Source organism: Canis lupus, chromosome 36 (assembly GCF_011100685.1).
Source record: "Canis lupus familiaris isolate Mischka breed German Shepherd chromosome 36, alternate assembly UU_Cfam_GSD_1.0, whole genome shotgun sequence".
NCBI lineage: Eukaryota > Metazoa > Chordata > Mammalia > Carnivora > Canidae > Canis > Canis lupus.
Window position 1 is genome coordinate 30,208,271 of NC_049257.1, and position 13,904 is coordinate 30,222,174.

Below are 13,904 nucleotides of genomic sequence, written 5' to 3' on the forward strand. Positions count from 1 at the left end.
ATAGCTCACTTTATTTAATATTTGGCCCATATTTTTACATTATAATTCACAAATAATTAAACAGAATGTTTTCCAAAATATTGTTGCTTAAGAATGACTCAATTAACATTTCTATTTTAGAAATGTTTGGGGAAGATAGGATACAGCACAAAACAAATTTATTATGGCTAATAAATGGTGGAATATATTTTATTTGATTAGAAGTTATAGCCCTTACATATTAGGATATTTTGGAGAGAAGTGTGTGGTATTTCCTATCTTTAGAAATCATGGAGAAGAAAGGGAAGAAAAAGGAAGATACGAGTTTCTATTAAAAATGATTTCCAAAATAGCAGTTATATTTCATTCTAGTTCCAACTAAGACTCCCCGGAACATTATGTTGAAAAAGAGTGGAAGGCCAGAACTGGAGTCAATGGGAAGGAAAACACCATGATTTTATTAGCAGTGTCTATCCTCAAAGAAGAGGGAAATGGAAGCATGGAACCCCAGTCCTTCAGACAATTACTTGCTGAAGGACTAGGGTTGAGTCTCTGAATGCTCTGATTCTAAGATTTATATGAAAATCCCAACTAATCTGAATGAAAAAACTGTTAACTCGAATGTAAATGAAAGGAGGCAGGGGAAAAAAGGAAAGGAAAGACAAATCAACAAATCAACAACGTCTCAAATCTGCCAAAGAAAGAACTTATATCCGTGGTTAAAATCCGTGAATGAGCAACAAGGGAGGGATGCGTCGTATTGTTTAAGATTCTAAAGTCACATTAACCAATTTCTTCACAAAAGTCATCATGTACCTGAATTAGCAAAGCCTAACATAATAAAACACAAACATTTCCCTAGGTAGTATTTTCTAATGGCGTTTCTTAAGCACGTTCAGAGGAACACTGATTTTACAGGAAGTTAGAACATATGTAGAACACATGCTTCTTTTTCAGGTCTGTCTCAGGCACTACTGCACGTTCTCGGAGTTCCACTTAGTGGCCCCGTCTCCATTGTCGCGGCCCCCTGGGGACAGACTTGGGCCAGCTTCATTCAGCTATTCCCATAGTGCCCTGACCTGACCCCACGCAGTGGACTGCCCGCTTCTCTGCATGAGACTGCACGGGACCAAGTACACGGGAGGTGATGTCCACAGGGCCAACGCCGGACGATGGCAAACGCCCCCCAAAATACAAGATACATTTCTTGTATTTTGTACAGATCTTGTACAGTTACAAGATACATTTCTTGAGGCTCCTCGGGTTCTCCTGTTGTGACTGAGCACTAGTCTCCTTTGATTCCCTTGCATTTATTTCCCTTATCTTCTGTTTTTTAGACATTTCATTTATTTATTCATGAGAAACAGAGAGGGAGGCAGAGACACAGGCAGAGGGAGAAGCAGGCTCCATGCGGGGAGCCTGACATGGGACTCGATCCCAGGACTCCAGGGTCGTGCCCTGAGCTGAAGGCAGACGCTCAACCCCTGGGCCACCCAGGTGTCCCTTCCCTTACCCCTTGCTCCACTGCCTGTATCTCCAGTCATCTTGTGTCTCGGGCTTTACCTTCAGAGGGATCTTGGTTAAACTAGTTAGATGGAGTGGGCTAAAAACTGAATCCCTAAGATGGGATTTTGGACCTAGGTCGTTAGGCAATAAGGATCCCATTTCTGGTGTAGGGCCGTGGTTTTAACCCCCGACGAGCAGTTACTAAGATCACTGAAGGTGAGATAGGGTGTCCCTGCAGTATGAAGTGGTAAGGCATGTACTACCTCTGAAATATAAGTAGTATGGAGACGACAGTAACTTAAAGTTTTTAGTTGCTTTAGAATTTGGGGGGGAAATGGCAGGTGCAGTTCAATCACTATCAGTGCACAGAACATAGTGAAAGACAAAATTTCTATAGTGATAGTGACATCTGGAGAGACCCTTATGTCATAGGTCAGACTGTGCTGGAAATCAGGCCTAGATCTACATTGAAGGGAGGGGGAGCTACAAAGGACATGGCGCTTATTTCTTCAGTAGGTTCCCAATTTCCAAGTCAGTGTCTTCATAGGAAAAGAGTAAGACCTTGACATCTGGGGTGGAGACTTCAGATGGATAATTCTGAGAACTCAAAACTCTGTATTTCGTGGGACCCCAAACTTGTCAGGCTATCAGAAACAGCTTCCTCCTCTACAAGGACAGAACAGCCTTCCTTGTTTGGAAGCACTGTGGATACCTTACCAGAAGCAGATTCCTCACAAATTGCTGCCTCTCCTCCCCAGTATCTGTCTCTCTGTGCCATATGTTGTCTGTATACCTTTAAACAATCTGAAAAGAAAGATGTGTGTCCAAGTCCAGATGTAAATGGCAAAGTCCCCAAAGAAGCTGTAGGATCTGGCTAACGTGTACAGGCAAGAGCTAGAAGAAATGCATTTGACCAGAAGAGGAAGAGCGTAAGACTGGAAAGGGAATCATTTAATAACGTGAGAATATGCATTCTTGATTCGATAGTCAGTAAACTGGCAGGGACAGCTAGAGCCAATCATAATACCATGCTAGGATAATCCTCTTCAAGTTTGTACGCAGTAATAGCCTACTGTACCTAAGGGGAAGATTCAAGAACTGCCTTGGTAGGGTATTGAAGAAGTCAGAAGGCCCAGAGAAGAGAGAAAGTTAAGATGGACTTGTTATGGAAAACCAGAAAACCCATCACCTCACTGTCTACTTCTCTTTTCCAGGGGCTTCCATGGAATGGTCCCTTTTAAGTCAGTACAGAGTTCCTAGGTGGTGTCGGGAGTAGGCTAGAGGAGCGGCACGGGCATCTTTAGGATGCTCAGTAGTGGATTCCTGTGCAGATGGTGTGAGCAGATACAACTCATCGTCCCTTTCTCAGAATTCTGGAATGTCAGAGGCCAGGTGGCAGTACTTAACCATCAAAGGCACGTTAGATGTAATTACTATAATGGGCAGCAAGATCAGGGTAGCGGTGGGGTGCCTTGACCCTCAGGGATCTGTGGGATGACTGAGAGCTCCTGCTGTTCCAGGCACAGCTGAGAGGGTGTTATGTAACTTGCAGAACAAGAAAAAAAAGTGTGTTGGCAAGCAGAAGGCTGATGTCACCCACCAAAATGGAAAGTTACAATTTTCTTTGATCCAAGTTCCAGACAGAAGTCACTGCCCAGATTCAATATCCACTGATTGAAGAGGATGCTGGGTACCCTTGAGGAAGGACACAGCAATACCTCTAATAGAATATAAAATAAGCATCCCCCTAGTCTTTCCCCAAAGACATCAATGACCATTTTCCATTTACTGAAGGAAGAAGAATATCCATACGTCTTGATGGCTTGCTTGTTGGGTATGGAATCCAAGAGGACACTAGTAACAGGAATCCAGACTATCACCTTAGAACCCTGTTCCAAGGACGCCCGGGTGGCTCAGTGGTTGAGCGTCTGCCTTCAGCTCAGGTCGTGACTCCGGGGTCCCGGGATCGAGTCTCACTTCGGGCTCCCTGCATGGAGCCTGCTTCTCCTACCACCTGTACCTCTGCCTCTCTCTCTGTGTCTCTCATGAGTAAATAAATAAATCTTAAAAAAAAAAAAAAAACTTGTTTAAGTGGGAGTGACAGAAGACAGTTGATAAATGATCTCCTGACCCAAGATGATCTCACACTAAAATATAAGAAGTCTTCAGATTTCCCCAGTTATCATTTCCTTGGTCTCTGAGTTCATATGTCACAGCAGGTGGCACAAAAGCTTTCTTCACATTACCACATTCTCTGACTTTAGGAGTAAGAGCTATTAAGGTAGAAAAGGCTAAGCAAAAGTATTTACAACTGCTTCCACCTCCCCTGGAGACCAATATCATTAAAATGAAAACACTACTGTATCCCAGATGGAATGGGAGAAATTAGTGCCACCCTCAGAGTCATTATGAGTGGAAGAGTAGATAGAGGTGCTAGTCATTCGATTCCTGTTGACCTTTGCAACATCCAAATGGATTATGATGGATAATGATGGTTTTCTATAATTTAACTTAGTGGTAGCCTCATGCTCACCTGCCATGCCGGTTGTGATATCTAAGAGAAAAGATCAACACAGGGGCGCCTGGGTGGCTCAGTTGGTTAAGCAGCTGGCTTTTGGTTTCAGCTCAGGTCATGTTCTCAGAGTCCAGGGATTGAGCTGGTATTGGGCTCATGCTCAGCGGGGAGTCCGCTCGTGGATTCTCTCCCTCCCCCTCTGTCTCTGCCCCCCACCCCTGCTGTGCACTCTCTCTCTCTCTTTCTCAAATAAATAAATCTTTAAAAGAGAGAGAGAGAGATCAATACAGTCCTGGAACTTAGTATTCAGCTACTAATGTGAAGAGTACAGTCATCCAAGCAGTTCGGTTTCCGTAGGAAGGACAGAAGCGTACCTGAAGTATCTAACAAGACAATCTAACTCTGCTGCTCTGCTACAGTAGAGTGCACAGAAAACATTACCATTTTGACGTTCTGTAGAATATCACATGATTCCTCCACTAAATGGAGTCACTATTTTAACATCAGGTATAACAGATTTTAAACACAGGACATTCCAAAAGATAAGGAGGGATATTTCATAATAATAATGGAATAATGCTTTAAAACACATAAAAATAAATACATATAAACCTAAAAAACAGTTCAAAATATATACAAAAACAGAATTAAAAAGATAAAAAACAGCTTTGCAATCATAGTTGGAGATTTTAAATAACTGTTTCAACAACGGATAGATCGGTTACACTAAAAAGAAAGGAACAAATAATATGAACATCATCAGTCACCTTGATTTTATAGATATTTATAGAGCACTAAGTGTTGCAATAGAGGAATACATATTCTTTCCCTTTGAACATCATATGTCTACCATATAGATATATGTTGAGCTATAAACCAAATTTCAAAAAATGTCAGTTGGTTGAAACCATATATTCTAAGACCACATTCAGATTAAAGTAGAAAAAATAATAAAATATTGGTAGATTCCCCCTATATTTAGAAGTTAAACTGTACATTTCTGAATAATCCATATATTAAAGAATCAATCTCAGAGAAAATTATAAAATATTTCTAACAAATGATAATAAAAGGCAGTATAGCAAATTTGTTGGATATAGTTCATACAGTATTTAGAGGAAGATGTAGAAAAGTACAAGTAGAAAAATTGGGGGGGGAATAAGAAAAGTACAAAGGCCTAAAATGAAGACCACTGAAAGAAACTGGAAAAAGTAATAAGAAGGAAAAATGAAGACCAGATCAGATATAAAGGAAATATGCAACAGATAAAGATAATAAAGCAAATATATGGTTCTTTGAAAAGATCAACAAAATTGATAAGACATCTATTAGACTAATCAAGAAATAAAATGGAAGCAACTCAAAAGTATCAAAAAAAATGAAGAGATATACCTTGTTTATGTATTGGAAAAATAATTAGTTTTAAAATAAAAACTATACAAATTTGTCTATAGATTTACTGTAATCCCAAAGACCCAATGCACTATTTTTAGGATTTAAGAAGCTGATTTTAGAATTTACATGTAAATGCAAAAGACCTAGAACATCCAAATCAACCTTAATAGGTAGAACAAAGTTGAAAGACTTATACTACTTGACTCCGAGACTTAATACAAAACTACAGTAATCAAAACAATTGTGGTATGGTATAGTGATCAAAAGATGGAAGAATGAGATGGAACGGGAAACCAGAAATAGAACCGTGTGGTTATTTGATTGTCAACAAAATGCCAAAATGTTTCAATGGAAAAATGAAATCCTATTCAACAAATTATTAGATATCCACATAGGAAAAAAGGGAATCTTGACCCACATCTTAAACAATACACAAAAAGTAAACTAAGAAGGGTATCATTATTTAAAATATAAAGCTATTAGAAGAAAACATAATAAATTATTTCCACAAATTGGATCCCAGAAAGCCATAACCATACAAGGAGAAAAATGCATTAGACCTTACCAAAATTAGAGTAATCTGCTCCTCAAAAGACATCATGAAGAAAATGGATAGACAAAGCATAGATGAAAGGAAATATATGTAATGCATATATTTAAGAAAAAACTGGCATTCATGAGACATCAAGAACTCCCACAATCAATGATGAGAAGTCAAACACTCCACTAAAACCGGGTAAATGACACGAACAAACACTTCATAAAATAGCGTCAACACATAGCCACTACATACATGAAATGTGCTTCATTGGGCTTTGGGAGCATGCATTTTCATGTATTTTTATTTATTTTTTTAAAGATTTATTTACTTATTTACTTATTCATGAGAGAGAGAGAGGCAGAGACACAGGCAGAGGGAGAAGCAGGCTCCACGCAGGGAGCCCAACGTGGGACTCAATCCCAGGTCTCCAGGATCAGGCCCTGGGCTGAAGGCGGCGCTAAACCGCTGAGACCCCGGCTGCCCAGGAACATGCATTTTTAACCCAAAATATGATACTATAATGCAACCACCAGATTTAACTGAGAGGTCAGTAGGCTTTAGTAATGAGGAATGGAGACCGTAATCAGGCCGATCTGAGCCTGACACAGCAAAGGGCTTTTTCCTCAAAGGAGGAACAATGGTCTAGAAAAAACTGTGAGGAGCCAGAAGACACCAACCACATTTCCAGATCCCAAGTTACACAGAAAGTGAGAGATGAAATAGGTACAAGTTGAAGTTGTAAAGGACTTTGCTGATCATTAAACAGTGGTTTTAGGAAGTAATAAGAAAAGAATGTGGTAGTGATTTCAGAGCAAGAGGTTGTTTCAGAATACAGAGCACCAAGGGTATAGTATTTAAAAATATAATATATAATAATAATAATATAAAATTACATGGTGAATAAATGACCAGAAGGGTCTCCGGTGAGAGACAATGGAAAAGTCAGGGTTAGTTCCAGGACTGTGTGTGCTCTCTCTACAAGTGCCACAGGTAAGATTGTAGAGAGACCAAGTCATGGCAATGAGCTTCTCAAAAATCAACAAAAATGCCTTTTACATATGCACTGTTGGGTCAAAAATGGTAAACACTTGCTGCTAAATTAGACTAATCATTAAACATTTAAAAAACAAAAGTTAAAGAAAGGAAAAATTTGGAAAAAAATCAATCAATCAACAAAAATAGACTAAGTTGGCAACCATAAAATATATCTAATTTAGAAGATCAATTTTAAAAGTAATCATATTTTACCACATATCTCAAGTACAAATGCAGTGTTTGCACTGTATGTATTATTAAACAGTTTTCTATTTTTCCCTTACTTGAGTAGAATATTCTGGCCTCAATATGAATGCATTAAGTAAAGTGTGGTAACATGTCAAAACAGAATTTGTAATATAATTGCGAGAACTAACAAAAATCCATATAGTAGTTCCACAGATTTTGACTTTAAAATAATGACCTATCAAAAATCCATTTAGCTTTAATTTTACTTAACTCAAAATCACAGAATACATACATGATTTCTTTCTCAGTGCTTCAACATTATTAACTGTTTCCCTAAGACTTTGATTTTACTCAGATGCCTTTTGCATTATTAACGTTAATAATGAGATGTATTGCCCTCTTCCGTAGGAAATTGAATAACCATGATGATTTATTTTCTATTAGGGCAAACTGACGTCATCTCAGAATCGCTTTACCATTAATTGTAACAGTCCCTTTGAGTTTGGAGGTTATTATCTTTATGTGTTTTAACTTATTAATTTTTAAAAGCAAATGTAAAGTCTGCGGCAGGGTGAGCACCTGTCCTAGTTTGCTTAGACAGCCCTCGTTTATGCCTCGTTTATGTTCTTTGTGGTAAGTACCTCCTTCTACTCTGAAAGTGTCCAAGTTTGTGCGATAAATTATCTTACATAAAACTCTAAGGAAAAAATAAAATAAAATAAAATAACATAAAATAACATAAAATAAAATAAAATAATAAAATAAATAAAATAAAATAAATAAAATAAAATAAAATAAATAATAAAATAAAATAAAATAAAATAAATAAAATAAAATAAAATAATAAAATAAAATAAAATAAAATAAAATAAAATAAAATAAAATAAAATAAAAAAAAACTCTAAGGAAATCCAAGCTTAAGAGATACCAAGACGGTGTGCATGAACTTTTGAAAAAAAGTGGGAAGCTATTTGTAAGGGTGCTCCTGCTTTCTTCCCCTCCCATTTTCACTTCAAACACGCACAGGACTTCACACCACTGCAGGGTCCTAATCACGAAGGCTTGGCTCCCTGGGAGGGGAAGAGACACCACCTGGGGGAGAAAGGAGAGAGAGAGGAGGTTCAGGTGTCTGAGGGGGGTCCCCAGGAAGAGCCCAAAGTTTCTCCGCAGGAGGGGAGCAGGAGCAGAGATGCTACGTGTGCAGGAGTCGTGTGCAAAATAAGGGCCCGCAGGGAGCCGGTGGCCAGTGCACCATGCAACCCATTCTGTTCTCATCTAGGGAAGGACGGACGTCAGCCCAACCTTTTGCAGTTGGAGTCCAGTTTCTTCTTAAGAAGGTGTTGTGATTATCGTACCGTAGGAGAGCATAACGTCTGCGTGATAACCAGTGACTTCTACGCAAGTCATATTTTTAGCCTCAAGATTTCAAGCAAAGCCTCGTTTTTAAGATTTAATCGGCACATGTAGTATCCCTAAAATGTGTGTTTTAAGGAACATATCATTTAATAATAACTGCATACAGATTAACCTACCTCAGACATAAAAATATTTTGTTTACCACCACGATTCTTTTACTGAGTAGATTTTATAACTGTTCTTTCTAAAAAAGAACTTATATTTGAAAAGATATTTGAGTTACGTCTATAACCATAATACCTTTCAATATGAATATATTACTGTGAGTCTGAAAAGATCTCAAGCATTTCATTTATTTACCATTATCCCACAGAAACTAAAAAATATATATATAGTTATATAGTTATAATATATATATATTACAATAAGATTTATATATACCAGGTGTGATTATAAAAGTCATGTTCGAAATGAGTGAAATAAGCTTTATAAATAACCCTCTGACGAGGACATGTGCATCTTTTCTGAGGGGTGTCCCATCGACGTCAGCTGGGAGCTGACACTAAGCGGAGTCTGTTTTTCTGCGTTGCGCCACCATTGAGCTTAATTTTGGAAATTGCTTTTATCCTTTTTCCTTCAAACTCCAAATTTTCCTTCCTAAAATTGCTTTTACCCTTTTTCCTTCCTTCTTCACACATTTCCAAAGGACGTTAGTGCAACCAGGGCACTGGAAGCCCCCGAACACGAGCCACCCACCACTCCTAGCTCAGATGTCTTAAGTTGGAGAAATCCATTTGCAAAATGACGGCTCAAGAATGGGCAGCTCGTGTTATGATGTGTGCTCGTGACTCTTCTCAAAAATCTATGGCAGCCCATCACCTCCTGTTCTCCGTAAAATGTGTGTTTTCATCGATTTTAGGAGGTCAGAAGTGGAAGCAAGGACTGACGTGTGGGCCGCGCGTGTGCCTAGGTTGGTGGCAGTGGTGACAGGCATGCCCAGCGGTGGCCTCGCCTGCCTCCCGGCGTTGGGTCCTCCCCCCTGCCATCCTGATCAGCAGGAAGCTCCCGTGCTCACAGGTGAGAAGACTCACTAAGTCACCCAAAGTCACGCGTCCAGGGCTTGGCAACAGCGACCCCCAACTGACACCTACCTTGATGTTCGTCTGTGGCCTAGTAGGGGGGCAAGAGCCGTGACGGTGGAAACCTCGAGGCAACCTGGCGACTGTAAGGGCCGACTCAGGACATTACTGCGTGGCCTTGATCGAGGCCTATGGAGACGTTGACAAGGGAGCGTAAGAGGGATGGCATCCCGTGAGCTGCTCACACCGGCTATCACACTGCCAGCGCCAGGCCAAGAGGAGTGTGTGTGTGTGTGGGGGGGGGCGGTGACTATGCATCCACTGTCCCTATAATATGCTGTTATTTTTATTGGGACACATGTGTCTTTTCGTAATATGTGTCGTTTTCCTGCTTAAGTTTCCAAAAGGGGAAAGAAGGATCCTACACCTTCAAATCGCAGGCTCCCCAGCCTTTCGTCCCCCCTGGAAACACGGCCACACTGGCGTCCCTCCTGTGGGTGAGCTGTCAACCCCTCACACGAGGACAGAAAGATGCTCCTGCTGCTTCAGCCCGATGAGTGGCCCCCGGGACCAGCACCCAGGCCGGCGGACTCCCCTGGCCACGGCCAGCAGGTGCCAGTCGGTCCTCCTGCTAGACGGGTCACTCGTCTTGGCTCCCGGTCCTATGCCACCGCGATGGAACCACCCTCGTGAAGGGAGCGGGCCTCCCCCTCTCACTCCAGGTCCGGGACCCCAAGTAACCAAAAGGCTGTGAAAGAAGCAACTGAGGAGTAGGGTTTCTGTGGTGGGGCCCAGGCCTGGTGAGCTGACGCGGGTGAGAAGTGGCCCTGATCCCCATGGGAAAGACGAGCTGCGTGGCCAGTGGGCCCCAGTCTGGAGTGTGCCCACGGCCAGTCCGGAGAGGCCCCCACGCTGCCTCCAGCCCCAGAGCCAGGTGGGTGCTCGGCGGCTCAGCGGGTCAGCAGGTCAATGAGGTTGACCCGATGTCGGCCCAGAGCACGTCAGTCACACTCACGCTGGAGAATCTGACAAAAGCACTGGACAAAAGCACTGCCTTCGTTGGCTGAATTTTGAAATTAAGCATCTGTCACGATTTAATTTCTTTACGACAGACTTGGGAACGTGCAAAGAAAACCGTGAAGCTCTTCTGCCCCTTAGGGTCCCGTGGGGAGCAGATACGGGAAAAGCGGCCTGGTGAAGCCTTCGAGCCTGGAGTCCTGTCCCACGGGCACCAGTTTACCTTGAGCATAATCAGTATTTGAGGGACACAATCAAACTTTTTGATAGTGAAGGGTTTACGGCAAGTGATTTATGTCCTTTCTCACTGAGCAGGACAGGTGACGGACTCCCAGCGCACTGAGCGCCTCGGGTCACCGCTCCTTGCGCTCTCCCTTTCCACAGGCACAGGTCTACCTTGAGCATAATCAGTATTTGAGGGACACAGTCAAACCGTTTTTAGCCCTCGACTTGCACCAGGTGTTGGGTTTCAGACACCACCATAGCCAAATTTGTAAATTTGTTCCTTTCCATGAAAGTTGAAATATGGAAGTTGCTATTAACACTTAAGTCAAGGCTGTGAAAGAAACTTTGGATATAAATAATATAAATGGATCAGACTCCTTCAATAAATCGGTTATTCATTTTAGTTGATGCCTCCATTTGTCTCTGCATAAAGGAGGGAATTCTAAGCCGGTGTTTTTACTGTAGGTACGAGGGCGAGGCAGTAGGGCAAGGCCTTTGAGGGGAGGTGCAGCGTCGATCTCATCACTCTGTTCCCGCAGACGAGTACACTGCTGGGTACGAAACAGCCGTCAGTAAATCATCACTGAGTTTAAAATTCTGAGTCGTAAACCCAGACACAATCAATGGTGATAGATGGCTTGAGAGTAAACGTGTGATGCAAGAAAATATTCACTCCTGGTAGTAGATTTACACATTTTGGTCATTGATCAATTCCAGTTAGTTATAACTTTAGGAAAATAGCATCGACATCAACTTTGTTTTTTTTTTTTATTTTTGTTGAGGTACAGTTGACATATAACATTCTTTATTGATAACAAGGCTAATCTGGGCCCCCTTGTAACACCAACTGTATGTCAGTGAGGGAACAGAGCCTTTTACCTAATTATCTCACTTATTCCTCAACCACATATAAAAAAGTAGGAGCTACGTATCCTTTTCTTAACACATGAAAAGAGTATCTAGCACAAGATTTCAAAACTAGGGCTGAGTGCTGGGCTGGGAAATTAAATCTCAGCATCTCTTTCTACCTTTAGGAGCACCTGGGTGGCGCGGTCAGTTAAGCGTCTGCCTTTGGCTCAGGTCATGATTGTGGGGTCCTGGGCTCGATACCCCTCAGGATCGAGCCCTGCATCGGGCTCCTGGCTCAGTGAGGAGTCTGCTTCTCCCTCTCCCCACTGCTCCTGCTCCCTCCCTCTATCTCTGTCTTTCTCTCTCTTTCAAATAAATAAAATCTTAAAAAAAAAAAAAAAAAAACAACATCTACTTTCAGCCACTATACTGCATGGCCTGAATAAAGGTTAAACTATGTTTATGTTGTCTAAAAGAATCTCACAAGAGAAAATATATAATTTGAGAATGCAATATAATTTAAATTATATTCAGTTTTATGATCAATATTAGAAGACTTAAGATGTTGTTAGTCCAATGTCACACAAGTATTAAAAGAATAGGATAAGGAGAAAATATTAGAAGAACTGTCATATTTTGTCTAGTTTTGGATCACATTGTTAAAAAATAAGCATGTTATTAGCTTGATTTGAGATGAACAAACATTCTCATCTCACCCATGCTATTCAGAACTCATATTCAGTAGTTTCATAATGATTTTTAAAGCTAATCCCATAAAAAGAATTAAAATAAAATAAAATTATTCCCAGAGATCAAAGTTGTCCATAACTATCATTGATTTTAAATTTTCAAGGGGAAATAATTTGGAAAATTTTGACTTTGAGGTAAATGCCGAGAGTCCCCACTCCTGGTCATAACATTACAAAATGTTTAGGAAAACTAAATCTCAAAGAATCAAGGTAGGAAGCAATTTCAAATACTAATTTTTAGTCATTATATAATTTTCATGCTATATGCAAAAAAATCAAGACAGCTTACTCATAGATGAATTTATGTAAATGTGCAGCAATAGATCATGTCAATCACATTCCCAAACTACAGTCTTTTTCACCACGCATAGCTTACTTCAAGATATGGATTTACTGTATTGTTTAATTCTGAGATACAACAATCTAAGAATTTCTTTAGGGCACCGGGTGGCTCAGTTAAGCGTCTGCCTTCCACGCAGGTCATGATTCCAGGGTCCTGGGATCAATACCCCACAGGATTGATTTAAGATTTAAATTTTAGGATTTAATTGGGTTCCCTGTTCAGGCAAAAGAACATTAAATAGAAATATTAAAGAGTTCCAAAAATGTAACTAAGATACAAATCAAAGTGTTCATTGCATGTAGTGACAAAAGTACTTAAATAATTCTATTTCAGTGCAGCAGTCAAAACCAAAACCAGTTGGTAATAGCAGATGAAAGGAGTTGGACAAAAAGTAAAGTGTAGTTAAGATTCATACGTCTTTCAAGAAGTCAAGAAATTGATCTTAAAAGGAAGAATACAGACAGGCCCATTTGAATAGAAAATGGGAAAAAGCCAGAAGAGAAGAAGTTGAGAATTCAGGAGAGGGAAGAGATGATGGAGAAAGCGTGGATCCTAAAGACAGAAGGGGGAGTGATCCAAGGAACAAGTGGGGGTCTCCGTTCACTATTAGAACAAGAAGGAAAATGAGGCCTACGCAACTATGTCAGTAGGTATGGTAAAAAGGAACTGAGAGATGTCTTACCATCTCTTTTTCCTATAAAATAAGAGGCAAGATTTTCTGCTGATTGATGGGAAATGCAGGAGGATCAGAGGCTTGAGGATTACTGAGAATGGTGGAAGAGGCCTTCATGAAGACTAGGAAGGTCCTAAGGGGATGTTGTAAAATTCTCAACTGGCATTGAGAACTCAGACCGGATTATTGATCATTCTCTTCTTGGTGACAGTAGACAAGGTCATACTATTTGCTACGTCTTTGCTTCATTACCTGGAGGTGGGTCCTGAGGAGATGGGGGTTGGATTCCAGAAGACCGTGGTTGAATGAGAAACCCCAGTTCTCACCTAGAGAGGAAGGGGCACCAGCAGATGCTGACTTAAAGCTGGTGAAGCTTGGGCTGCAGGTTCCCTCCCTGGTGCAGGTCCTTGCCAAAGCCCCACAAACAACCCTGGCAATTTTGTACTTGTGATT